The sequence below is a fragment of the Sceloporus undulatus genome, chromosome 11 (assembly GCF_019175285.1).
Source record: "Sceloporus undulatus isolate JIND9_A2432 ecotype Alabama chromosome 11, SceUnd_v1.1, whole genome shotgun sequence".
Taxonomy (NCBI): domain Eukaryota; kingdom Metazoa; phylum Chordata; class Lepidosauria; order Squamata; family Phrynosomatidae; genus Sceloporus; species Sceloporus undulatus.
In genome coordinates this window covers 10,531,154-10,557,893 of record NC_056532.1, presented here as the reverse complement: position 1 = coordinate 10,557,893, position 26,740 = coordinate 10,531,154, and the positions used below count along the sequence as shown (strand labels likewise).

General features: G+C 44.5%; 1 protein-coding gene across 11 annotated transcripts in view; it reads right to left on the bottom strand.

Annotated features, from left to right (window-relative positions):
• Positions 1-26,740, bottom strand: part of LOC121917114 (RNA-binding protein Musashi homolog 2-like) — a 911,933-nt gene that overhangs the window by 319,125 nt on the left and 566,068 nt on the right. The window lies entirely within an intron of this gene.

The window sequence follows — 26,740 nt, the reverse complement described above, 5'->3', positions numbered from 1 at the left end:
CCTTCCTTCCTTCCTTCCTTCCTTCCTTCCTTCCTTCCTTCCTTCCTTCCTCCTTTCCCTTCCCGCCTGTTCCTTCCTGGCAATTTTTCTCAAACAGTCCTGGCCAGAAAGTGATCCCTCCTATTTCTATTCCTTCCTTCCTTCCTCCCTCCCTCCCTCCCTCCCTCTCCCTTCCCTTCCTTTCCTTTCCCATGCCTTCCTTTTCCTTCCCTCCTTCCTGGCAATTTTTCTCAAACAGTCCTGGCCAGAAAGTGATCCCTCCTATTTCTATTCCTCCCTCCCTCCCTCCCTCCCTCTCCTTCCCTTCCCTTCCCTTCCTTTCCTTTCCCATGCCTTCCCTTTCCTTCCCTCCTTCCTGGCAATTTTTCTCAAACAGTCCTGGCCAGAAAGTGATCCTTCCTATTTCTATTCCTTCCCTCCTTCCTTCCTTCCTGGCAATTTTTCTCAAACAGTCCTGGCCAGAAAGTGATACCTCCTATTTCTATTCCTCCCTCCCTCCCTCCCTCTCCCTTCCCTTCCCTTCCCTTTCCTTTCCTCCTTCCTTCCTTCCTGGCAATTTTTCTCAAACAGTCCTGGCCAGAAAGTGATCCCTTCTATCTCTGTCCTTCCCTTCCCAGCAATTTTTCACAAACAGACTTGGCCAGAAATTGGCCCCTTCTATCTCTACAGTGTCTAGAAAAATCTGCACAGATCCTTCAAGTGTGATCTCATGGCTGACACCCAGCATTCTGCTGTCTGGGACAAAGGATAAAATGACACCATCCCTCACTCAATGTTGATGGGACTGGTGGATTGAATTTTGCTGCACCACTGGTGAGGAGACACCATCCTGAACAACACCTGAGGGCAACAGTCCAGTATAGGTGAAACATAGCAGGTCATATAAGACACACCACAGCACACTCTCCTGCAGCATCTTGCTCCCACTCTGCTATGGCGGGTGGTTGTTTTACTCTGACTAATGATAGGGCTAGCCTTCTCAGATCTCCTTAGAGGAGGAGGAGGGAGACCAAAATGGTGAAAGGTCTGGAAACTGTGCCCTATGAGTGGCGGCTGAGGGAGCTGGGTATGTTTAGTCTGGGGAGAGAAGGTTAAGAGGGGACATGATAGCCATGCATAAATATTTGAAAGGATGTCATATTGAGGATGGAGGAAGCTTGTTTTTGCTGCTCCAGAGACTAGGACACAGAGCAATGGATTCGAACTACAGGAAAAGAGATTCCACCTCAACATTAGGAAGAATGTCCTGAGCTGTTCGATAGTGGCAGATGCTGTGGTTGAGTCTCCTTCTTGGGAGGTTTTTAAACAGAGGCTGGATGACAATGGAAAAAGGGAATAATTAGAATAAAAGAATCATAGAATCATAGAGTTGGAAGAGACCCCAAGGGTCATCCAGTCCAACCTGCCTGCCATGCAGGAACTCTCAAATCAAAGCATCCCCGACAGATGGCCATCCAGCCTCTGTTTAAAGACCTCCAAAGAAGGAGACTCCACCACTCTCCGAGAGAATTTGCTCCACTGTCGAACAGCCCTTACTGTCAGGAAGTTCCTCCTAACGCTGAGGTGGAATCTCTTTTCCTGCACTGAATGGCCCTTGAGGTCTCTTCCAACTCTATGATTCCTATGAAAGAGCTAAAATCCCCACACTGCTGGCTAGCAACACTGAGGAATCAAGCTTATCCCATGAAGACCCTGAATCACCTCCGCATGTGAAGCAGAGACTCCTGGCCTGACACCAGAGCAGGAGCAGAAGGGAGGGTGTGCCAACCAAGAACTTTAAGATTACTGGAAAAGTGCCTTGCTTGTGCCTCTGTTCATGAAGCTCTTTGAGAGAAAGGGGAACATCAATGAAATGCTTAGCTGGATCAAGGACCAGCAGAGAGGGAAGATAGGGAGCGTCCTCCAGCTCCGATATAGAATCCCAGCTTGAGAGAGGCCACAGCTAATATATCAGCATCCAAGGCTCTCTGGCAAGCTCCACGCTCCTCTTTTTGGCTGACCAGACTTCTGTTTTGTTCCCAGGGAAAATGGGCAGTATCCAAGACCTGAATATGTATAAGAAAGACGTGCCAGAAAAGAGAACAGCCCGAGCAGACCTTACCACAAAGAGCTGGTTCAGACACAATGGCCAAAAATATGGGTTGTGTTTGCTGTTGTTGAGACTCCATGCTGAGCAACACTGTTGAGAAGGCTTTGACTGTGTGTTCCTGCATGGCAAGGTGTTGGACTGGATGGCCCTTGGGGTCTCTTCCAACTCTGATTCTATGACTCTACACAGCATCCTCGAGCAATGCTAGAACTAAGCCCAACAGTGGAAGTCTGGCCCAACGTTGGAAGTCTGCCCTGGGTCCTGCTTAGAAAGAAATGGTTTGCAATATATCAACTAACACCAAAATCATCCATGCTACCATATTTCCGATTTCGATGTACAGTTGGGAAAGCTGGAGAGTGAAGAAAACTAAGTCAAAGAAGATAATCCCATTTCAAATGTGAGGCTGGGAGCATGTTTTGCAGGTACTATGGACTGGCAAAATACCAACAAATAGACCCTAGATCAGATCAAGCCTGAACTCTGCCTAGAAGCCAAAGTAACTAAACTGAGGCTATTGTATTTGGACATGTGAGACGATACGACTGTGTAGAAAAGACGATCTCTAGTAAAGTGAGAGGGGAAAGAAAGACGTTACAATAAAGGAAGCCACAGCCTACAAGTCTGCAAGATCTGAACAGAAGCCTCTCATTCATAGAAAGACCATACGTTAAAAATGACTTGATGGCAATTAATAAAAACAACAACGATAAAACAAATGTTCCTGATAACGTCTATATTGTCAAAATGGGTGTGTTTATATTAGTTAGAGTATCAAACCAAGGGAAGGGGAAATAGGAGTCAGGTAGAGCTTTGCATTCAACACAAAATGCTCTCACAGCTCATGTTACTTATTGAGTCCAGGCAGGAAGAAGAGCCATCATTGTCCAAGGACTGCTCTGGTGGTCCTGTGGCCAGCATGACTGCACCGAACGCTGTTATCTCCCCATTAAGAAGTGGTACCTATCTATCTACTTGCATTTGCATGCTTTCAAACTGCTAGGTTGGCAGAAGCTGGGACTAGTGATAGGAGCACACCCCATCATGCAGCACTTAGGTCTCAAACTTCCAACTTTCCAATCCTCCAGTCATCAGAATTGGCATCTTAACCACTAAGCCACCGCATCCCATGTATGCAGGGATGGCCTGGATTCACTGCAGAACTGCCCTTCCCACATGCAACCAGTCTGCAGACAACGTGGGTCTTTGGTCCTGTGTCATCCGAACAAGGCAACATGATGGCACAGGGAAGCCAATACAAATGGCCCATGTAGACACGCCCAAGGTCTACATGGGTCATGTCTACTTTCTGATATTTTAGCGTTCTACATACATGATGCATGGGAAAGCATTCAAACATGGACTTCCCACTTACACTGTGATATGCCACGGTCCCCAAGGGCCATGCGCTAAGCTTTTCCTAACCATCTGAAATCTGACTGGTTATTTATACTTCTTTTCCAATGCAGCAGATTTTTCTTGCTGCCACACTTTAGAAACATATCCCCATAAATCCTCCCAGCATGGAAGTTCGAGCTTTCAGAAAATGGGGTGGTAAGCGGGGAGGGAGGCCGCGACGGCAGCTAAAAAGCCACCAATCAAAACAGCACTCAAGTCCCGCTGTAACATAACTAAATGTGTAATGTTACAGATGTTATATAGCCACCAATGTCGGCTCCATTTAGATCATTTTTACAAACCCAGCAAGAAATATGCCCTCACTGCTAGGAACCACGCTAACAGGTTCTTTGGCGCAATTCTTTATCGACGCTCAGACACACAGCCAAGAGGAAACAAGCAACTTCCAAGCACAAACTTCCAAGGACTTGTTTTTCAGCTTTGTACACCGCCGATTCAAGAGGAGGGTCCACAGATGCCCGATGTTCAGAGCTAGCCTTCCAAATTGAAATGGCCTGTGCAGAAGATATGAAGACAGCAAAAAACACTGTCACACCCCACCACACAACCGCTACAGAGAGACACAAGAAAAAGGTCAGACACTTGACCTACAGCGCCAACAAGCTGAAGGATCTTAGGAACACACAATGGCAGTATGAACCAAGAAGCAATGTTATGATAAAATTCGGGCAGATGTTCAGCACAGAGTCACACTGGAGGACTTGGAGATTCCTATAGAGGTGATCTCTTAGGTAAAAAGAATAATGGGTTGGGTTTTTTCATTTGCGTTTTCATCACATTCACGGGGGCCTTTCAACCTTAACCCCAGCAAATGTGGAAGGACCACTGTATACAATGCTCTATGATAACACTTTAATATCATGACTACAGAATCCTAGAGTTCATAGTTTGGCAAAATACCATAGCTCTCTGGCAGAGAATTCTTCTGGGGATAGAAAGAGCCTAAGTCTCAGTAAAGGGCTTTCAGTGGTGTGCTGTGGCATTTTATTGATTTAAAAAAGAAATACTGCCTTTGTATCATCATCATCATCATCATCATCACCACCACCATCATCATCATCCCATTATTAGGAAAAGGGGACATGATGACATAAATGACTAGGGTTGAAGCTCTCTCCCTCTCACCCCCATTTCCTCCCTTCTTCTTTTCAAGGTGACTTCTGAAGCCTTAAGTGGTTGACTCTGAAGAGCACCTTTGCCCACAGCAGGCTGCCCCTGCCACTATGTCATCTGCCAAGACCCTCTTTCGAGTGCCATCCTTGACAGCAACGGGGCAAAGTGCCTTTCCAGTGCCCTTCCCTGCCTGGAATGGTTGGTGTCCCCATGACTTTTCTTCAGAAGCCAGTCAAAAATCTTGATTTTGCCATTTTATATAAGGGACGTAATTTTATTACCCCGCCGTATATAATGTGGCTTGAGCATCTGTGGATTTTGGTATCTATGGGCAGTCCTGGAATCAAGCCCCAGCAGATACCAACTATATAACCTCTGATGTCCTTCTTAAATGCTATCCTTTTGTAGCACAATATTTTCAGAAGTCTCCAACATGCCCAAAACTATTTGAAATAAGTAACCTGGGATAGGGATAGGGATGCTATCCTAGACTGCAGTATAAGTATTATGTGCTGTCTTCTACCAAATCTTGTTATAACTGCTATACTATACTTTACTCAGTTCAAACCTATACGAATTCAACTATACAAGTAGCTTTGCTGTAAGATTGCATCATAGGAACTAGGCACCTCAACAAAGAGATTGCAATTCATAATAGTTCACACTTCTAGCAAGAAACCATAGTAAAGGGAGTTTTGCCACTGTTCTGTGCCTTCAAGTTGTTTCTGATTTATGGGGACCCTAAGGCAGTGATGGCGAACCTATGGCACGTGTGCCAGAGGTGGCACTCAGGGCCCTCTCTGTGGGCACACATGCTGTCGCCCTAGCACAGAGTTTGCCAGAGTTTCTTACTAGAAAGCCAGAGGGACGTGGCACTTGGCAATAAATAAGTAGGGTCTGGGTTGCAGTTTGGGCACTCGGTCTGTAAAAGGTTCACCATCACTGCCCTAAGGTGTAACCTGTCATGGAGTTTTCTTGGTAAGTTTCGTCAGAGGGGGTTACCCATTGCCATCCTCTGAGGTTGAGCGAGTGTGACTTTCCTGAGGTCACCCAGTGGTGCTTAACTACAGTTTAATATATAAATAGTCAATTCACTTTTTGACTAGCTAGGAAACTATATGAATAACTGTGATCTGAAGCAGATTTGCAAACCATGATTTGTGTTAATTCTGGTTTAGTTTGATGCCTGCATTGACAAGCCATAGTTAGTGTCATCACTCTGCCTCCAGAGACAGAAACGATAATGCAAAGCTGAGTACTGAGATGGTGATAATAGCCTGATACTTTTGGCTTGTTGTACATTTGGAAGCCTAAAACATGGGCTTGGGTTCTAAACTATGGATGGCACAAACCATGATTTGGCATATCTAAACTGAGAAAACTTACCAAAGGCATACCATAAAAAAGAAAATAACTATTTTGCACAAGAATACATATATCAGCTCAAAGACACAGTTGTGTTAGTATGTAGAATGAGCATGTAGAGAGATCTTGTAGCATCTTTAAGACTCACTGAAAGTCTACTTCCTCAGATGATGATGATGATGATGATGATGATGATGATGATTCAAAGATAATAATTTTAGTCTGTAGAATCAGTAAGTAGAGAGATCTTGTAGCACTGAGACTCACTGAACAAAAGAAGTTAACACCATGCACTTTTCTAGACTTCAGTCTACTTCTGAGGAAGTCTAGGAAAACTCATGCCGCCAACTTCTTTCTTTCAGCTAGGCTCAAAGGCGCTACAAGATCTCTCTACATATATCAGCACAGTTCAGAAGTAACTGAAATCATGGTTTCCCATTCCACCCGAACCGATCTCTGCTTGAAACCATGCATGAGCTTGCACTCTCAGCTCTCCCTTCAAAGCCTATTAAGGGAGTCTCCCAATGCTGGAAGATTTATTGCTCTGCACTGTAACTGCTGCACATCGTTTTGTTTGTTAATTGCGATTAGCTTTGCCTGCAGAAGAGTAGGTGTCTAATAAATCAGTTATCTCCAGGACGAATTGATCTTAAAAGTGGTTAGCTTTGTAAACTGAAGAACTTGGTAACAGGCACAGTTTAAAGAAGATTTAAAAACCCTCAAGTCTTTGGTTTATATGCTCTTTCCCATTTAGGCTTAAAGAGACTCTCACAAACCATGGCGTCTTCTGGAGGCAAACCATGAAAAGGAAGAGCAACAAGAATACAAGGTAAGTCTACACAATCACTATGCAGAATTTCAGCTGGCCTGAGATACTGAGTAGGAAGTTTCTTTTAGTAATGACAATAAACCATGGTTCAGCTTTCAAGTTTATGGAGGGCCAAAAAAGAGTGTGACAAAAGACAATGTTTATCAAATTAATACAGAGCACAAGGCGCATAGTGCACCTTGTGGACGGTGCGCATGCATGCATCTCCCTCTCTCATAACACAAGAGGACTGCCCAGATTCCATCATTATTATCTGATAACACAGTGGCTAATGTAATTGAAAGAGAGGGGATTTGGGGCATGACATTCATCACGCCACTGAACTCGCATTACAGCAAGATGCGTGTGGTTCCCACTAGTGTAGACTGCTTGAAAGGACATTCATCAAATCCATGGAGAAGGAAGGCCTGAGAACTGTGCTCAGGAACTTCCATGCAACATAGCTCTGAAAATCAGTTGCAGCAGGAGAGGACTACAAACTTGTGCTCTGATTTTAAGCTTCCCTGGATGAACTCTGATCTGATCTAAAAGGTCTTCCTAGAGTTTGATGCGGTGGCCTAATGGTTAAGACGCCAATTCTGACTATTGGAAGATCGGAAGGTTGGTAGATCAAGGCCCGAATGCCGCATGATGGGATGATCTCTTGTCACTAGTCCCAGCTTCTGCCAACCTAGCAATTTGAAAGCTTGCAAATGCAAGTAGATAAATAGGTACCACTTCTCAGTGGGAAGGTAACAGTTTTTGGTGCAGTCACCTGATCACTGGAATCGTCTTCTGACAACGCTGGCTCTTTCACTTATAACGGAGATGAGCACCATTCCTTACAGTCGGTTACAACTAGATGTTCATGTCAAGGGACTACCTTTACCTTTAGAGTTCAAAGTATCAACCCTAAAGCATTGGGAAGTCTACTTTTCTGGACTCCAAAATTCCCCGTCCACCTGCCGGCACAACCAAGTCACTTTCCCAAGCCCTGGCTTGTTAACTATATTACCAAACAAGTTCTCCCTGTTTGAGGGTTATGAGACTCTTTGAGGAGTTTATGTTGTTAGGGCTGCTGGCAAACCAGAGCACCTTCTCTAGATGTGTACCCCCTTCTTCTCCCTAAACCTACCAATCTGGGCATCCTTGCCATCTCAAGCCAGCACACCAGCGAGTGGCAAGACAGCTCTGGAAACTCGGAAGAGACTTCTGTACCATGTCTCTGTCTAATGTAACACATGCTGGCATCTGGCTGAACCCAGGAGGAATCAGGGAGGGGAGCTGGCACCGAGGAGTGGATTAAAAGTCAATTGCTGTTGCGCTGCCAGGTCTCCTCGCCGCTCTCCTCTCCCCAGGGCTATTAAACCTGCCGCACTCCAGGAGCCACCGAGTGTTGTCACTTCAGTCTTTCACCTGAAATCACACCATCCTTTTTAAAGATGTCAGTAGCACAGTCCACCCCACTCTGCTGTTCGTTTCACCTTCACAAAGCTGCACAAGCTCGGAAAGAAGTCGAGGCTTCCTGAGATGCCACGCAACCTGTTTGTCACTTCTCCATGTCACCAATAATAACAGTAGAGAGGCCCATAACAACGGCAACTCAAACTTCACTCCCTCTGCTGCATGCTTAAATACTCTCCTACTAGGAAAACAAAGCCACCCACAGCCATCATGTATTATTAAACTAGATCAGCCTTCTCCAGCCTGATAACCCTTCCAGATGTTTTGGACTAAAGCCTGAATCCAACTCCCAGACCCAACCAGAGTAGTTTCGCTAAATCAACACTTGTATAAATCCCACTGATCCAATCTAATTGTCGCAAGCAACTCACATTTAGGTCCACAGCTCCCGTAATCTCCGATTGCTAGTCATGCTTGCCAATGCCAATGGGAGCTACAGTCCAATAAATCTGGAGGGCACCAGTTTAAGGCTGGACTATGTCATGATTGGGAGGTTCCAAGTAACACAAAAGGGGAACAGCCAGAAGCCAAGCCAAAACGCTTTGAAACAGTGATCTCCAAACTTTGGTCCTCCAGGTGTTTTCAACTATAATTCCCAGAAGCCCCAGACATCTTGACTAAGAGTCTGGAATTCTGGGAGTTGAAATCCAAAACATCTGGAGGATCAAAGTTTGGGAACCACTGCTTTAAAAGCACACAGCCGCAAAGTATATCAATACAGGTTGATTCTCCCTTATCTAAAAGGCTTAGGTCCAAGCGTTTTGGATTTCAGAGTTTTTCAATGTTTGGAGTATTTGCATTTACAGAGTGAGATATCTTGGAGACCCAAGTCTAAACATAAAATTCACTTGCATTTCCTACACACCTTCTAAACATAGCCTGAAGGACATTTTACACACAATCTTGTTAATAATTTTAATACACTGAGCCATCAGGAAGCAAAAGTGTCACTACGTCAGCCTCCCAGGTCGACAATTTTGGCGTTTGGAATATTTCAGATATATGGGAGAATCATTCTGTATATTATTTTATTAAAATATAAAAATAATAACGTAAAGTGTTTTGCAGTTGTGTGCTTTCAATGCATTTTGTTTTGTTTTGGTGTAACTTGCAGGGAGCCACAGCTGCAAGACGAAGCGGATGGTTCAGAGACCTTGGGAAAAGGTATTTTTTCGAGCGGTAACTCCCCAAATTCCCAAGCCATCCATGCCAAAAGAGTAAAAGTAACTCTTCTAAGCTCTAGTTACAGGACCGTTCTGGATCTTGGCTGGCCTAAGGATAGTCTGATGTGTCATAGATCAGAGGTCAAGCACTTGCTTTGGACACTATGCAAAAATCAAAATAAAAATGGGTCTCTACTTGAAAAATTAGGGTAGTAGCAAGATACAAGAAGTCCTACACTCCATATAGTACTCTGGCTCTTCTCCTTCTTCAAGTCACCTGTCGATGTGTGGCGTCTCCATTAGTACCATAGGGTTTTCTCAGGCAAGAAATACTCAAGAGGTGGATTTGCCATTTCCTTCCATTGAAATACAGCCAACAGCACCTGGCATTTATTGGCTGTCTCCCAACCAAGTCCTAGCCACTGCAAACCCTGCTTAGCTTCCAAGATCAGACAGATGCTGGTGCTCCTAACAATATTATTTATTTAAAAGATGCAACAGGGAGAGTTTTATGTAAGATAACGTACACCATCCGATTGGTCCAGTTCTGGGTTTCTTTACCGTTGTTAATATTAATATCTTTCTGTCCACAATCAGACAGTTAAGACTGATAGAGGCCCCAGAGGAATAACTGAAGGATGACTCCTTCCCATCTCCAGCAGGACCTGCAATTTCGGATGCTGAGCACAACGGCGTGTCACAAACGCACGCCGCACCTAAATGAGTTTTTGATACGTTGCTGCAAATAGCTAATAAAGGAGGGGAAGGGGAGGGGGAACCGCACTGGCCTTTAGCATAATTGCTCTCCTCTCCTGTCAATAATCTCAGCCTCATTTGGGACAAATGGTCTGTCTTCAATTAGGCAGCCTTTAAAGAAAAGAAGGAGATGGAGAAGAAGGAGGAGAGGGAGGGAAAGACCTCTCAAACCTTCACACAACTCTCTCATCCCAATCTGAAAGGGCCTTTTCATTCAAACTAAATAAGCACATACTTGGCAAAAGGGAAGAAATACCTAGCCAAAGAAACAGAAGGAAAGTGGAGGAAGAAATTTGGAAAGACACATTACTAGAAAGATGAGATGTTACGTAGTGGTTTGAGCTATAGACACTGGGAGACTAAGGTTCAAATCCTGGCTCGGCCACTGGGTGATCTTCGGCAAGTCAATCTCAGAGGATGGCAATGGCAAACCCGCTCTGAAGAAACTTATCCAGAAAACCTCATGATGGGTCTGCCTTAAGATCACCATAAATCAGAAATGATGGTGTACATGACAACAATCTCATCTATAATCCTTTCCTTATATACAATGTAGAAGAAAGCATATCCAACCTTACTTCACATAAGCAACCATCAGAAGGCAAACCTAGTTCTGCACTTTATCATTTCACATTGATGTCGAAGCCAAGTGCATGGCTGAATCTCATAGAATCGCAGATTTAGAAGAGACCACAAGGGCCATCCAGTCCAACCCCCTCTCTATCAAACCATCCCCAAACACATTAATATTAGGGAGATGCTTGACAGCAACTGCACAGCAGAGCTCCTTAGCACCTTATAGCCTGAGAACGCCATCTTCTACATGTCTATTCAGACGTAAAAGAGCAAGCATGGCATAGGGTTGGACTAGGGTTTTGGAGATCAGGGTTAAAATCCCCACCTTGCTGTGGAAACCCATGGCCTTCAGCATGTCTCTCAGAGGAAGGCAATGGAAACCCTCCTCTGAACAAATCTTTTCAAGAAAAACCTTTGATAGCTCAGGTTGGAAAGTTGGAAACGTGGAGATGGAGGGCCGAATGTACTTACTTGGGAGTAAGACCTGTTGAATTTGGTGGGACTAACTGATGGATTATTGTATACCTTCAAGTCAACATGGCTTCCTCCCAAGTTAAATACATTCGGCCCTCCATCTCCACAGATTCTACATCCACAGATGCAACCATCCATATATAAATTGCAAAAAGCCAGTCTTGGTTTTGCAGTTTTATATAAGGGACATCATTTTACTGTGCCGTTGTATATGTAAGGCCAAAATCCATGGATTTTGGTAGTCCTGAAACCAAACTCCAACTGATACCAAGGCCCCACTGTATGTATAGGTTGGCATGAACCGGTCTGCAATCGTCTTCACCAGATCTGGGATTTATTAATTAATTTATTTACTACATTTTGTCTTTTCCAAGCACCATGGTTCTATCTTAGCTGCTTCCCCACCAGCCCCTAAGTTTCCATCGTCCTCATATTCCCCCTCCAAAACACCTGCTCAGTTTTATTCCTGACCCTGATAGGTAGATGAGGAGAGCGACTTACTCAAAGTCCCAATTCGATTTGAACCTAAGGCCTGTTACAGACTGCCAAAATAAAGCTGCTTGGGTTCTCTTTTGAGGTCTGCTATTTAAATGATGCATGGGTCCTAAGAGTCCGGAGGTTGTGCCAAAGCCACACTCCATTCCTAAGCACTGGAGGGCAGCTTTGGTGCAGCTTCTGGATTCTTAGGATGCATGCATCATTTAAACAGCATACAGCCAAAGAGACCCGAAGCAGCTTTATTTTGGCAGTCTGTAACAGGCCTAAGTCTCTCCAGTGAAGAGAGTGACTTACTCTGACTTCCTTACTCTTATTCTGACTTACTTACTCTGAGCACTACATGACACTGGGTCTCATCCGGCAAAGAGTGTGCATATATATGTAAAGACAAACAGACATGGAGGGGCATGGGCAATTGTAATTCATGCAATGAAGCATATGCATTGGGGGAAATCAAAACACGCGATCGTCTTCTGCTTCCCATGCCATACTGTGATCTATGTAATCATTTTATCCATCCCATTTTTATTTCAAAAGCTGGGAGTGGGCTACCATGAGCTTCTTCTGCAGTCATTGTCACAACAGCCCTGCAAAGCCGATTAGGCAAAATAAAGACGGACTGGGATTTGAATGTTGAACCCCTTGGTTGAAGTTCGGGACTCCGACCATGCTCTACGTCACTTCCTACTGGTTTAACGGCAATAGATTTACCCGCCTCAAACGAAGCCTCAATCCTATGAGTCAAGTAGTATAATATACACTGGAAACACAAGGAGTTGTTGGGTTTTTTTCTTACTGCAGGATGCACTTTCCCCAACAACGCAGCAAGCACTCCTTATCAACAACCCACAACAAAGAAACGGGATCGCCGCCTTATTAATACAGAAATAAATAAAAAATGCCGAGGAATAACTTCTCCTGACAGTGTGACAGCTGACATTCTAAACTGAAAAAGCTATTTGCCAAGAATTATCAAGCCCTGCTTGCCTCTCTCTCTCTCTCTCTTTCTCTCTTTCTGATAGATGACAGAAGAAAGAACAACAAAGGCCACACACATATCATAAATCACAACTTTTATTGAATGCCTAGCCACATAATAGCAACAGTCAAACTGAATAAAGACGCTTTCCGGGGCTCATCTGTATGGGGAGAAAAAGGAGGGGAGATGGTCTCGAAGAAAACGGCAAGACTAAAACACCGGGACAGTCTTTTTAACAATCGCTTCCGGGATGAAAAACGCAAGCTCTGGTGCCCTGGCGGGAATAGATATTTAATACTGGGCCTGATAGCAATACTAGACACAAAGAAACCAGACGGTCTAGATTCTTTTAGAAGGCCAAGTTGCTAGCTCTCCTGAGTCCAAAGCTTAATTCCATGCTGTTTAAGCTCCTGGGTTAAAACAAAAGGTAAAAAATAAAACCACAGATGGCTTATTAAGCAGAAACGCTAAGAAACATTAAGAGAAGGTGGCGAGGGAGAGAAGGTTGAAAAACGCACATAGAGAGAAGAAAGCTCTAAAAGAAATACTGGGTGGTTTTGGGACCACTGGCTTGTCTGGTTTTTTTGTGGGAAGTTTTGTTTAGTAGTTGGTTCGGCCTCACCTGAATGTGTTTTCCTCCCATGGAAACAAACCATGATTTTTTTTCTCCCATTTATAAACCAAATCTTATGAGGTACACTGTAGGGCATCGTAAGAGATGGGTAACGTTAACCTGGAGGAGAGAAGACTGAGAAATGACACGATAGCCATCCTTAAATAGCTGAAAGGATGCCATGTAAGAGAAGGAACACAAACCAATGGATTCAAATCCCAAGAAAAGGGATTCCCGCAGTCAAAGGGAAACCTTTCACAAGTGAGATCTATCTGACAGTAGAGCAAACTACCTCAAAGGGCGGTGGACTCCACTGCTTTGGAAGTCTTTAAACAGAGGTTGGATGGACATCTTTTTCAAAATGCATGGTCCTCAACGTGTTTTGGACTCCAGCTTCCAGAATTCCTAACTGTTGGCCAAGTTGGCCTGGGTTTCTGGGATCTGACGTACAAAACAACGGAGGACGAAAGATTGGGAACCACAGCTCTAAAGAACGACTGAATAGTAAGAGTTTGTACTAGATGGCCCTTGTAGCCCCTTTCCTAGGAATCATAGAGTTGGAAGAGACTACAAGGACCATCCAGTCCAACCCCATTCTGCCATGCAGGAAATCTCAATCAAAGCATCCCCGACAGATGGCCATCCAGCCTCTGTTTGAAGACTTCTAAGGAGACTCCACTATACACCAAGAGAGTTTGTTCCACTGTTGAACAGCCCTTACTATCAGGAAGTTCCTCCTAATGTTGAGGTGGAATCTCTTTTGCTGTAGTTTGCATCCATTGTTCCACGTTCTATTCTCTGGAGCATCAGAAAACAAGCTTGCTCCATCCTCAATATGATATCCCTTCAAATATTTAAACAGGGCTATCATCAGCAACCTTCTCTTCTCCAGAGTAAACATCCCCAGCTCCCTAAGTCATTCCTTATAGGGCATGGCTTTCAGACCCTTCACCATTTTGGTCGCCCTCCTTTGGACACGCTCCAGTTTCTCAACATCTTTTTTGAATTGTGGTGCCCAGAACTGGACACAGTATTCCAGGTGAGTCTATGATCTGTTGACTGTTGGATGAGAAAAGAATCAATCACCACTGTACAGTAGTTTCTAAAAAACAAAGTGAGAGCCTGTTTCTGACATTTCACCAGCATCAGAGAAAGATGCCAGCCACAGATGCTGGTGAAACGTCAGAATCAAACTCTTCTAGAACATGACCACCACATAGCCCGAAAACCCCACAAAAAACTATGGATGTTGGCCACAAATGCTTTCAGTTTCACAAAGTGAGAACCACAGCGATGGTACATCAAAGTCGATGTCAAGTTAACTATGCTTTGGGATTCAAAGATATAACTGTGTTAGTCTATGGAATCAGTATGTAGAGAGTCTACTTCCAAAAGCATCTGAGGAGGTAGTCTGAAGTCTAGGAAAGCTCAGGCTGCCAACTTTTTTGTTTAGGGGGGCAGGTTATAGACTGCCGCTTTGAGGCGGTCTGCTGCCACCGCCGCTTGGTCCGTGCGGGAGCTGCAGCAGCCACACCGCGCGGCTCCCGCGCGGACCAAAAAAGAAGCTCCAAAATGGAGCTTCTTTCCGCGGCACACTGATGACGTTGCGAAGCGCCAAGGGCGCATTCGTGACGTCATTAGCGCCGTGCGACATTCGGACGCTCAGTGTCCGATACGTCAATATGGCGCCGGCCATGTAGAAGGGCCGGCGCCATATTGTACGGACAGAGTCCGTACTAGGGACAGGGGCGTCTAGAAGAGATGCCCCTTTTTTAAAATGGGACGTCCTCTGGACGTCCCAACTGGCGGTGTGTAACCCACCTTAGTCTCAAAGGTGCTACAAGATCTCTCTACATACTGACCCTATATATTAATCTGAGGAAGTAGATTGAAATCTAGGAAAGCTCGTGCTTCCAACTTCTTTCTTTCAGTTAGTCACAAAGGTGCTGCAAGATCTCTCTATATGCTTCAGAATGGATATCTGAATGGACAAAACACAGTTAGTGTAAACCATGGTTAGCACAAACCAATGCCCCAGGTCCTTAAAAGGTTAACTAAATGTCAAGCGGTATCCCATGCAGCCATCTGCCGGCAGCCCCTGAAATGCATAGCAGGCTGAGAAGTAGGAGGCGTTTAGAAATGAGAAATTTCCTCCTAAGTTTATCTTAGGATCTAAGCTATTTGGTTAGCAAAGTCACTTCAAGACAGGTTTTCAGTCCTGGATTGCTTAGTCAACGAGAAAAGAATAATTTGTGCGAAACCACAATCTAAGCTTCCTTCGTCATGATTTGGTGGGCTGTCTGAACTGGACTATTCTAAAATATCTGCAGATGTTAACCATGTAATCCTAAACAGATTTAACAAAGCCCACACAATTCGAAGGAATCCTGCCTAATAACTGTGCCAGAGATTCCCTCCTCAGTACCATTAATTTATAAGTAGCATTCAGATGTATATCTTCCTATCAGGATGGAATAGCACAATGCTTAAGGAACGATAAACCAAATGAAGGGAAATTAATATTACTCGGCAGCATGCCTTGCTGCTTTGAACCTAGGAAAAACCTGGAATTACAAGTTGGAGTCTCCTGAGATCTGAAAGCCCTTGTACTTCAAACAGGTACTCTGGCGACTCAAAATGACTGTTTATGAGCAACACATTACCATATTTTCCTTTGGATTTCATATACAATTAACCGTCGGCTGCCTGATTATTACTGTCACTGTGCAACTTCTAATAAAACGATTTAAGAGCACCACGGCTACAGGTGTATCCAGAAAACAGTCTGGTTAATAATGAGATGATATTTTATTTTAAAGGGATTCCTAGAAGAGCAAAGCAAGTCTGAACTCTTCCCTGGAAGCCAAGATGACTAAAATGTGACTGCGGTACTTTGGAGAAGACTGGACTCATCAGAAAAGATGATGAAGGTAGAAGCCAGTAGGAAAAGAAAAAGACCACATTACGGGTGGATAGATTCCATCAAGGCAGCCATGGCCTTAAGTCAGGGTTGTCAATACCAATGGATGCTTGAGTTCCATTAAAGACAATGGCACAGTAAAATGTTGGCCCTAATAGAAATTGGAAAATCAAGGTTTGCTTTTTGGAATGCATACTTTTTTTAGGGGGGGGGGGATATTTTCAAGCTGTGGATGCTTGAATGCTTGGATAAAAAATCCATGGATAAGGAGGGTCAGTCGGGGATGCTTTGATTTGGATTTCCTGCATGGCAGAGGGTTGGACTGGATGGCCCTTGAGGTCTCTTCCAACTCTATGATTCTATGATTCTATGTCCTCGCTAGAAATATATAGGGCCTGCAGCACAACTCTGTGGTCAATTTTAACCAAAAGTCATACCGAAGGAGCTGGAGATTCCTAGAGAGAACACTCCGCAAGGCCTTTGTAGCTCCTCCAGCACAACTCTGTGGACAACTTTAACCAAAAGTCACACTGAAAGAGCTAGAGATTCCTAGAGAGAACACTCCACTAGCGCTTTGTAGCTCCTACAGCACAATTCTATGGTCAATGTCACCAACTGGGGCAGCAGGAGCCATGTCGTTTGCCATACAACTCAAGCCATTTGCAACTTAACTTGCAATAACTTAATATCGTAAAGGTGTCACGACGATCACATCGATGGAACAGAAGCAGAGTGAATCGAGTGGCAGAGCCTTTTTCCGCAACGGAAGTGGTCAGGGCAGCTCCGGCGTCCACTATCTGATGACAAGCAGAAGCCCAGCCTTCCTTGAATGGGCTGCAGATAAACATACTAAATGGCATTTTGCATTTCCATAGACGTCTTTCATCTCGGCAGTTCAAAAAGATCTTGGCACTTTGATTTTGCAGAGAATAAAGAGCACAAATGCATTTGTTTTCGTTCTCCCCCAACAGAGAGTTTCTCTGACAAGAGCTCTCCCAGAAGATAAATCCAAGGACAGAGAGCTTGGGGGGGGGGGGGGAAGGAAAAAAAAAAATAAGAGACACCCCCCCCCACATATATATATATATATATAATTTCTTGCATTTTCTTCAGGATATGCAAGAGGAGTAGCTGAGGTTTATGACCTGCCACAAGCCTCTATCAGCTTGCTTACTTTGATGGAAGAGCAACCTGTTGCACTTTACCAGAGGTCTGTTTACTCCAGCAACCTACTCCCTAATAGGGGCCCCAACCAGAGGCTTTAAGGATTAGCAGGGCACAAAACTAGAGCTCAAGATAAAAAAGGAGAATTAGCAGGTCACGAAGGCCAGCTGTTGTTCCTTAGCAACTGTTAGTCAAAGGTAGACTGCCCCAGAACAAAGAGGTTCTTCTGTCTCAATGAATCTGCACTGAGAGACCCGCCTCGCCGCTATTCATACACCAGTTTTAATGTCAAGTAACTGGAGTTTGGGAGTAACTAGCTACAGGCTGAATCTCCCTTATCTGGAATTGCAAGATATCCAACATATTCCGAAAAGGCAAAACTTTCTTCGTGGGTGGACGAGATAGCCACACTTTTGCTTTCCGATGGTTCGACGTACACAAACTTTTTTTCATGCACAAAATTATGTAGGCTAGATGAAAGGAAAGAGATCTGTCTGTGGATAATTTTAACATTTGAGAGCTTAGAAAAAATATTGTAAAATAAACAAAGACACAAGTTCTAAAACCACTCACTCCTATCAAAATGAATGCACACTCGGCCCGCCACATTCGCTGGGGCTAGGGGCACAGGATCGCTGTGAATGTGGAAAAACCGCAAATAACAAAAACACAATGTTTTTACCTGAGAGAGCACCTCTCTGGGGATCGCTAGGTCCTCCAGTGCAACTCTGTGGTCAATATCTGCCAGAAATTGGCCATAAAATTGTGTTGGAGGAGCTACAGATGTCTAGTGGAGTGTCCTCTCTAGGAATCTCTAGCTCCTTCAGTACAACTTTTAGTTAATATTGACCACAGAGTTGTGCTGGAGGAGCTACAAACGCCTAGTAGAGTGTCCTCTCTAGGAATCTATAGCCTCCTTCGACGCGCAACCTTTGGTTAACATTGACCACAGAGTTGCACTGAAGGAGCCGAAAGGCCAAGCAAAATGTTCCTCTTAGGAATCTCTAGCTCCTTAGCGCAACCTTTGGTTAACATTGACCACAGAGTTGCACTGAAGGAGCCATAAAGGCCAAGCAAAATGTTCTCTCTCGGAATCTCTCGCTCCTCAGCGCACCTTTGGTTAACATTGACCAGCAGTTGCACTGAAGGAGCCAGAAAGGCCAAGCAAAATGTCTCTTCTAGGAATCTCTAGCGCCTTCAGCGAAACCTTTGTTAACATTGACCACAGAGTTGCACTGAGGAGCCAGAAAGGCCAAGCAAAATGTTCTCTCTCAGGAATCTCTAGCTCCTTCAGCGCAACTTTTGGTTAACATTGACCACAGAGTTGCACTGAAGGAGCCAGAAAGGCCAAGCAAAATGTTCTCTCTAGGAATCTCTAGCCCTTCAGCGCAACCTTTGGTTAACATTGACCACAGAGTTGCACTGAAGGAGCCAGAAAGGCCAAGCAAAATGTTCTCTCTAGGAATCTCTAGCTCCTTCAGCGCAACCTTTGGTTAACTTGACCACAGAGTTGCACTGAAGGAGCCAAGAAGGCCAAGCAAAAATGTCTCTCTTCGGAATCTCTTGCTCCTTCAGCGCAACCTTTGGTTAACATTGACCACAGAGTTGCACTGAAGGAGCCAGAAGGCCAAGCAAAATGTTCTCTCTAGAATCTCTAGCTCCTTCAGCGCAACCTTTGGTTAACATTGACCACAGAGTTGCACTGAAGGAGCCAGAAAGGCCAAGCAAAATGTTCTCTCTAGGAATCTCTAGCTCCTTCAGCGCAACCTTTGGTTAAACTGACCACAGAGTTGCGACTGAAGGAGCCAGAAAGGCCAAGCAAAATGTTCTCTCTAGAATATCTCAGCTCCTTCAGCGCGCAACCTTTGGTTACATTGACCACAGAGTTGCACTGAAGGAGCCAGAAAGGCCAAGCAAAATGTTCTCTCTAGGAATCTCTAGTCCTTCAGCGCAACCGTTGGTTAACATTGACCACAGAGTTGCACTGAAGGAGCCTAAAGGCCAGAAAATGTTCTCTCTAGGAATCTCTAGCTCCTTCAGCGCAACCTTTGGTTAACATTGACACAGAGTTGCACTGAAGGAGCCAGAAAGGCCAAGCAAAATGTTCCTCTCGGAATCTCTAGCTCCTTCAGCGCAACCTTTGGTTAACATTGACCACAGAGTTGCACTGAAGGAGCCAGAAAGGCCAAGCAAAATGTTCTCTCTAGGATCTCTAGCTCTTCAGCGCAACCTTTGGTTACATTGACCACAGAGTTGCACTGAAGGAGCCAGAAAGGCAAGAAAAATGTTCTCTCTAGGAATCTCTAGCTCCTTCAGCGCAACCTTTGGTTAACATTGACCACGAGTTGACTGAAGGAGCCAGAACGGCCAAGCAAAATGTTCTCTCTAGGAATCTCTAGCTCCTTCAGCGCAACCTTTGGTTAACATTGACCACAGAGTTGCACTGAAGGAGCCAGAAAGGCCAAGCAAAATGTTCTCTCTAGGAATCTCTAGCTCCTTAGCGCAACCTTTGGTTAAACTGACCACAGAGTTGCGCTGAAGGAGCCAGAAAGGCCAAGCAAAATGTGTCTCTAGAATCTCTAGCTCCTTCAGCGCAACCTTTGGTTAACATTGACCACAGAGTTGCACTGAAGGAGCCAGAAAGGCCAAGCAAAATGTTCTCCTCTAGGAATCTCTAGCTCCTTCAGCGCAACCTTTGGTTAACATTGACCACAGAGTTGCACTGAAGGAGCATAAAGGCCAAGCAAATGTTCTCTCTAGGAATCTCTAGCTCCTTCAGCGCAACCTTTGGTTAACATTGACCACAGAGTTGCACTGAAGGAGCCAGAAAGGCCAAGCAAAATGTTCTCTCTAGGAATCTCTAGCTCCTTCAGCGCAACCTTTGGTTAACATTGACCACAGAGTGCACTGAGGAGCCAGAAAGGCCAAGCAAATGTTCTCTCTTAGGAATCTCTAGCTCTTCAGCGCAACCTTTGGTTAACATTGACCACAGAGTTGCACGAAGGAGCCAGAAAGGCCAAGCAAATGTTCTCTCTAGAATTCTCGCTCCTTCAGCGCAACATTTGGTTACATTGACCACAGAGTTGCACTGAAGGAGCCAGAAAGGCCAAGCAAAATGTTCTCTCTCAGGAATCTCTAGTCCTTCAGCGCAACCTTTGGTTAACATTGACCACAGAGTTGCACTGAAGGAGCCAGAAAGGCCAAGCAAATGTTCTCTCTAGGATCTCAGCTCCTTCAGCGCAACCTTTGGTTACATTGACCACAGAGTGCACTGAAGGAGCCAGAAAGGCCAAGCAAATGTTCTCTCTAGGAATCTCTTGCTCCTTCAGCGCAACCTTTGTTAACTTGACCACAGAGTTGCACTGAAGGAGCCAGAAAGGCCAAGCAAAAGTTCTCTCTGGAATCTCTTAGCTCCTTCAGCGCAACCTTTGGTTAACATTGACCACAGAGTTGCACTGAAGGAGCCAGAAGGCCAAGCAAATGTTCTCTCTAGGAATCTCTAGCTCCTTCAGCGCAACTTTGGTTAAAACTGACCACAGAGTTGCGCTGAAGGAGCCAGAAAGGCCAAGCAAAATGTTCTCCTCTAGAATCTCTAGCTCCTTCAGCGCAACCTTTGGTTACATTGACCACAGGTTGCACTGAAGGAGCCAGAAAGGCCAAGCAAAATGTTCTCTCTAGGAATCTCTAGCTCCTTCAGCGCAACCTTTGGTTAACATTGACCACAGATGCACTGAGGAGCCATAAAGGCCAAGCCAAATGTTCTCTCTAGGAATCTCTAGCTCCTTCAGCGCAACCTTGGTTAACATTGACCACAGAGTTGCACTGAGGAGCCAGAAAGGCCAAGCAAAATGTTCTTCTAGGATCTCTAGCTCCTTCAGCGCAAACTTTGGTTAAACATTGACCACAGAGTTGACTGAGGAGCCAGAAAGGCCAAGCAAATGTTCTCTCTGGAATCTCTAGCTCTTCAGCGCACCTTTGGTAACATGACCACAGAGTTGCACTGAAGGAGCCAGAAAGGCCAAGAAAAATGTTCTCTCTAGGAATTCTAGCTCCTTCAGCGCAACCTTTGGTTAACATTGACCACAGATTGCACTGAAGGAGCCAGAACGGCCAAGCAAAATGTTCTCTCTAGGAATCTCTAGCTCCTTCACGCAACCTTTGGTTAACATTGACCACAGAGTTGCACTGAAGGAGCCAGAAAGGGCAAGCAAAATGTTCTCTCTAGGCATCTCTAGCTCCTTCAGCGCAACCTTTGGTTAACATGACCACAGAGTTGCATGAAGGAGCCAGAAAGGCCAAGCAAAATGTTCTCTCTAGGATCTCTAGCTCCTTCAGCGCAACCTTTGGTTAACATTGACCACAGAGTTGCACTGAAGGAGCCAGAAAGGGCAAGCAAAATGTCTCTCTAGGCATCTCTAGCTCCTTCAGCGCAACCTTTGGTTACAATGACCACAGAGTTGCACTGAAGGAGCCAGAAAGGCCAAGCCAAAATGTTTCTCTCTAGGCATCTCTAGCTCCTTCAGCGCAACTTTGGTTAACAATGACACAGAGTTGCACTGAAGGAGCCAGAGGCCAAGCAAAATGTCTCTCTCTAATCTCTAGCTCCTTCAGCGCAACCTTTGGTTAACAATGACCAAGAGTTGCACTGAAGGAGCCAGAAGGCCAAGCAAAATGTTTCTCTAGGCATCTCTAGCTCCTTCAGCGCAACCTTTGGTAACTTGACCACAGTTGCACTGAAGGAGCCGAAAGGCCAAGAAAAAAATGTTCTCTCTAGGAATCTCTAGCTCCTTCAGCGCAACCTTTGGTTAACATTGACACAGAGTTGCACTGAAGGAGCCAGAAAGGCCAAGAAAAATGTTCTCTCTGGAATCTCTAGCTCCTTCAGCGCAACCTTTGGTTAAAACTGACCACAGAGTTGTCTGGAGGACTAGACATTCCTAGAGATAACATATTAATAAAAAATCCATGAATAATCCAATCCACAAAAGCCAAAGCCGCAAACGTGGAGGGACGAGCGTTTTCGTATGGGCAGCAAGTTCACTCCATGCATTGAGGAAACAGACCAAGTCTCCAAAAGCTCATGCTACAACATCCTTTGCTCAGTTAGTCTTAAAAAGGCTACAAGGTTCCCTTGGCAAACTGATGAGACGGCTATGTCTCTGATGTTTAGTTATTTTTTATATTTTCCTTTTAAAAAGTAACTCTTTGATTTTCTGTTTCTCCAAGTAAATGAATCTGAATTTTAGAGTTGGAGGGGATGCAGGGGCTTTCTGTGTCTAAACCTTGCATCATACACAACTACATTCATCCTTCACATTTGTGGCTTTGAGATTTTGGAGGATACTTATTCACGGATGTCATTAATATAATCAGCCTTTATTTCATTGGAAAACATATCCTTCACCTTCTTTTCTGCCCTTCTTTTAGTTTAATCTTCTTTTTTGGATTGGGGCAAACAGAATTATGCCCAACCTTTCCGTGTGGTCCACCCATTGACGTGGTTACAATACAGGAAAGAGCAGAGCGCATCCTTTTTAATGGTGTCATAAAAAGAGTTTGATGGCTTCCCAAAGCTTTCCAGACTTTTAGAAACCGAATTTCATGTGTCGCAAGCAACATATGCAAAACGTAAGCCTCCTCTTTCTATGTCACAAGTGCGCCGCGCATTTTGAATGACACCTTGTTGGTGCGCTTTGAAGAGAACAGACACGCCATGGTTATGCATGCGATTTTTGTTGTTGTTGTTGCTACACGTCAATGCCCAAAATGTGTGAATGTTGACATTCCCATGCGATGCTGACAATCCCAGATGGATCCTGAAATTGATATATATTTCCTCCCTTTCCAGACGCAGACCAGTGAAAGTTTGACGTGACATTTAGGTGACAACGTTTGAGTTTTCAGACATTTACATGTGAATGTCAACCGTCACACATTAGGATATTACATGTCTTGTGTGTGTACTCTCCCTCTCTCTCTTTCTTAAACATACCACACCACTTACATATACAGAAAAGCACACACCTAATTGTGTTGAATATATACACATATAAATATAACACAGACATGCACTGGGACAAAACACATATACTGCAATCAATTCTCCTTTCATTGATACCAAGACTGGGACTTAAGGCTACTAACAGATAAAATATGAAACCTCTGTGCTATATATAAAAAACCATCTTGCTAAAAACACACAAAATCAGGATTAAAATAACATTAACTGTCCATGCAACAAAAGCAATGTAAATATTAAAAGTATATTTTAAAGTATTACAGTGTACTACGAGAGCCTACCTGTGTAGTGTTTGAGTATGAGATTAGGACTCTGTTGACCAGGGTCCGAATCCGGGCTCAGCCACATAAACCGTTGTCTTGGAAAGGTACTTCAGTTTCAGAGGATGGCAATGACAACCAGCTCTGAAGAAACTGTCAAGAAAAAACCCCATGACAGGTTCTCCTTAGGGTCGCCATAAGTCGGAAAACAACTTGAAGGCAGCCAAACAACAGTGTACTAAAGAGAAAGCTTTTCCAGTAGTCCTCCACATTGCCGGGGTTCGGGGCGAAGGGCACTCATGATATTGCAAACGACAAAGGAAAAAAAACATCTCTTTTACCTAGTCTCCAGGCCTCCAGCGCAACTCTATGGTTAACAATCTGCCAGTGTTGGTATAGATGATGCTGAGGACTTACAAATGTTAGAGAAGTGTTTTCTCTCGAAAACATTAGGTACTTCCAGCACCATCTATGGTCAACATTTGTCTGCGTCACAATGGAGGACCTAGAGATTCCTAGAGAGAACAATTATCAAAACCGCAAAAGTCAAAGCCGCAAATGGGAGGGCTGACTGTACATTCTTACAAGTCTTTACATTGTAATCATAAATTATTTATTTAATTATTATTATTTATTCCAGAATCTGGGAGCAGCCACTGAGAAGATTCTTCTCACTTCCCACCAAGTGTGTCTCTGAAGATGGTGGGATGAGAGATGTAAATTGGCCAAAGACCTTAGGACCTGGGCAAATTCATATGAGAAGATGCCGTCCTTCGACAGCCTGGGCCTGAGCCATCTAGGGATTTCGAGGTCCTACCCAGCGCTTTGAATGTGCTCAGAAAACAGACGGAAGCTGGTGGAGATGGTTTTAGCAAAGGAGATGCGTGTCCCAGCATTAACAATCTAGTTTTCAGGTCTTTGCTGGATGTTTCTGAACACTCTTCCAAACAGCCCCAATGCATTTCATCTGGAATTCCTCCAAGGCACTCTGAAAACACACCAAGGTTTACTGTTTAATCACACCATTAGCCTCACAACTCCCTTGTGGGGTGGGCAATACTAAGAGATTGAGGATCACCTAGGACACTGCTGCTAAAACAAAGATTTGAAGCCAGGTCTGCCACATCGTGTGCACCAGCATGGCATAGTGGTTTGCATGTTAGATCTTGGCCAAGGCATATGCTCTCAGCCTCATGGAAAGGCAATGGCAAGCCTTTGAAGAAATCTAGGCAAAAAACCTTGTGATACGTTGGTCTTAGGGTTGTCATAAGTTGGAGAGGACTTGAAAGCACAAACAACAACAACAACAACACCAGCAGATTATTCGAGTCGGACATTCACCATGCCAGGCTGGTCCCAAAAAGTAGACTCTTGTGCCTCCCCACATATACACACAACACGCACTTTCCTAAGATCTCAACGCTTTTAGGTCATCCTCTTTGGCTAATATCCATATAGAAAAGATAGTGGCTGCCATCCTGTTAAGGTGTTTACCTCATCATAAAGTGACCAGACGCAGCCGCTGCACATTCCATCCAAAACTGTCCCCTGCACACCACAACCGGAACATAAACACATACTCTTGCCTCCTACCCAAGGATACCTGTGGGCCGTGCCCTGCAGAGCTATCATTCAATAAATACTAGAGCAGCGGAGAGAGAGACCATGTATGTGCAAAGCTAAGTTCCCCCAACACATTGCCAAACACATCTGAAAAGAAAGAATTAACTTCCTAGGAGCTGGTTCTGGGTGAAAACTGTTTTGCCCCTATTTTGAAAGGAAGGAAGGAAGGAAGGAAGGAAGGAAGGAAGGAAGGAAGGAAGCGGCAGCAGGCAGGCAGGCGGCAGGCAGGCAGTTCTTTTTTTGCTATTGTCATGTGGCTCAGACTTGCTATGATGGAAAGTGTAATGCTACTGTACCACTTACAAAATAAATAAAACATATATTGCCAAAAATCCCCTCCCCACTAAGGAAGCTCTGGAACTTGAACCACCACCGCTGAAATCTTGTTGATAAGCCCCATCTGTTCCTACTGTTACTCTAGCCGGAAAGCCAGGCTCTCTTACCTCTGAGATACCCTGACAGGTTGCTCTCGAAATAGCTCTGTCATCACACAGCCATGTGCCCCTGCCTGGGAACCGGCAGCAACAACAACAACCACAAAAGATAATGCCTTGCGCTTAAGTGTTTCTTCCCTCCCTCCCCCCCCTCGCCTTGCTTGGAGAGAAGGGAACACAACAGGATGCAAGACCTTAGCAAAAATCACTTTTAAGCTGGTCTCCCATCTCCATTAACTAGAGCTCTAACAAGGCAGGAGAAGCTGTTGTTGCTGCTGTTGTTATATTTATGTATATCCCACCTTTCTCCCAATATAAGGACTCGATATAAGGACTCTTCTTCTACTCTTTCTGCCATAGGAGGTCAAGAAGAGGCAGAGGATAGGGAAGGAAGGAAGGAAGGAAGGAAGGAAGGAAGGAAGGAAGGAAGGAAGGGGAAAAAAGAAACTAAGAAAGAAAAGAGGGAGGGAGGGCAAAAGGAAAAAGAGAGAAAAGAGGAGAAAGGGGAAAGAAAAAGGGAAGGAGGAAGGAAGGAAGGAAAAGAAAAGAAACTAAGAAAGAAATGAGGGAGGGCAAAAGGAAAAAGAGAGATAAGAGGAGAAAGGGGAAAGGAGGGAAAGAAGGAGGGAAGGAAGTAAAAGGAAGGACAAGAAAGGAAACTAACAAAGAAAAGACAGGGAGAGAGAAAGGAAAAAGATAGAAAAGAGAAAAGGAAAAGGAAAGAAAATGGAAGGAAGGAAGGAAACTAACAAAGAAAAGAGGGAGAGAGGGGGAAAAGGAGAAAGAGAAGAACAAGAAAAGAAAAAAGGAAGGAGGGAGGGAAGGAAGGAAGGAAGGAAATGGAAAAAGAGAAAAGAAGAGAAAATGGAAAGAAGGAATGAAAAGAAAAGGAAAAAGGGAGGGAGAGAGGGAAAAAGGAGAAAGAGAGAAAAGAGGAGAAAAAGAACAGAAAAAGGAAGGAAGGAAGGAAGGAAGGAAGGAAAGGAAAGGAAAGGGAAGGGAA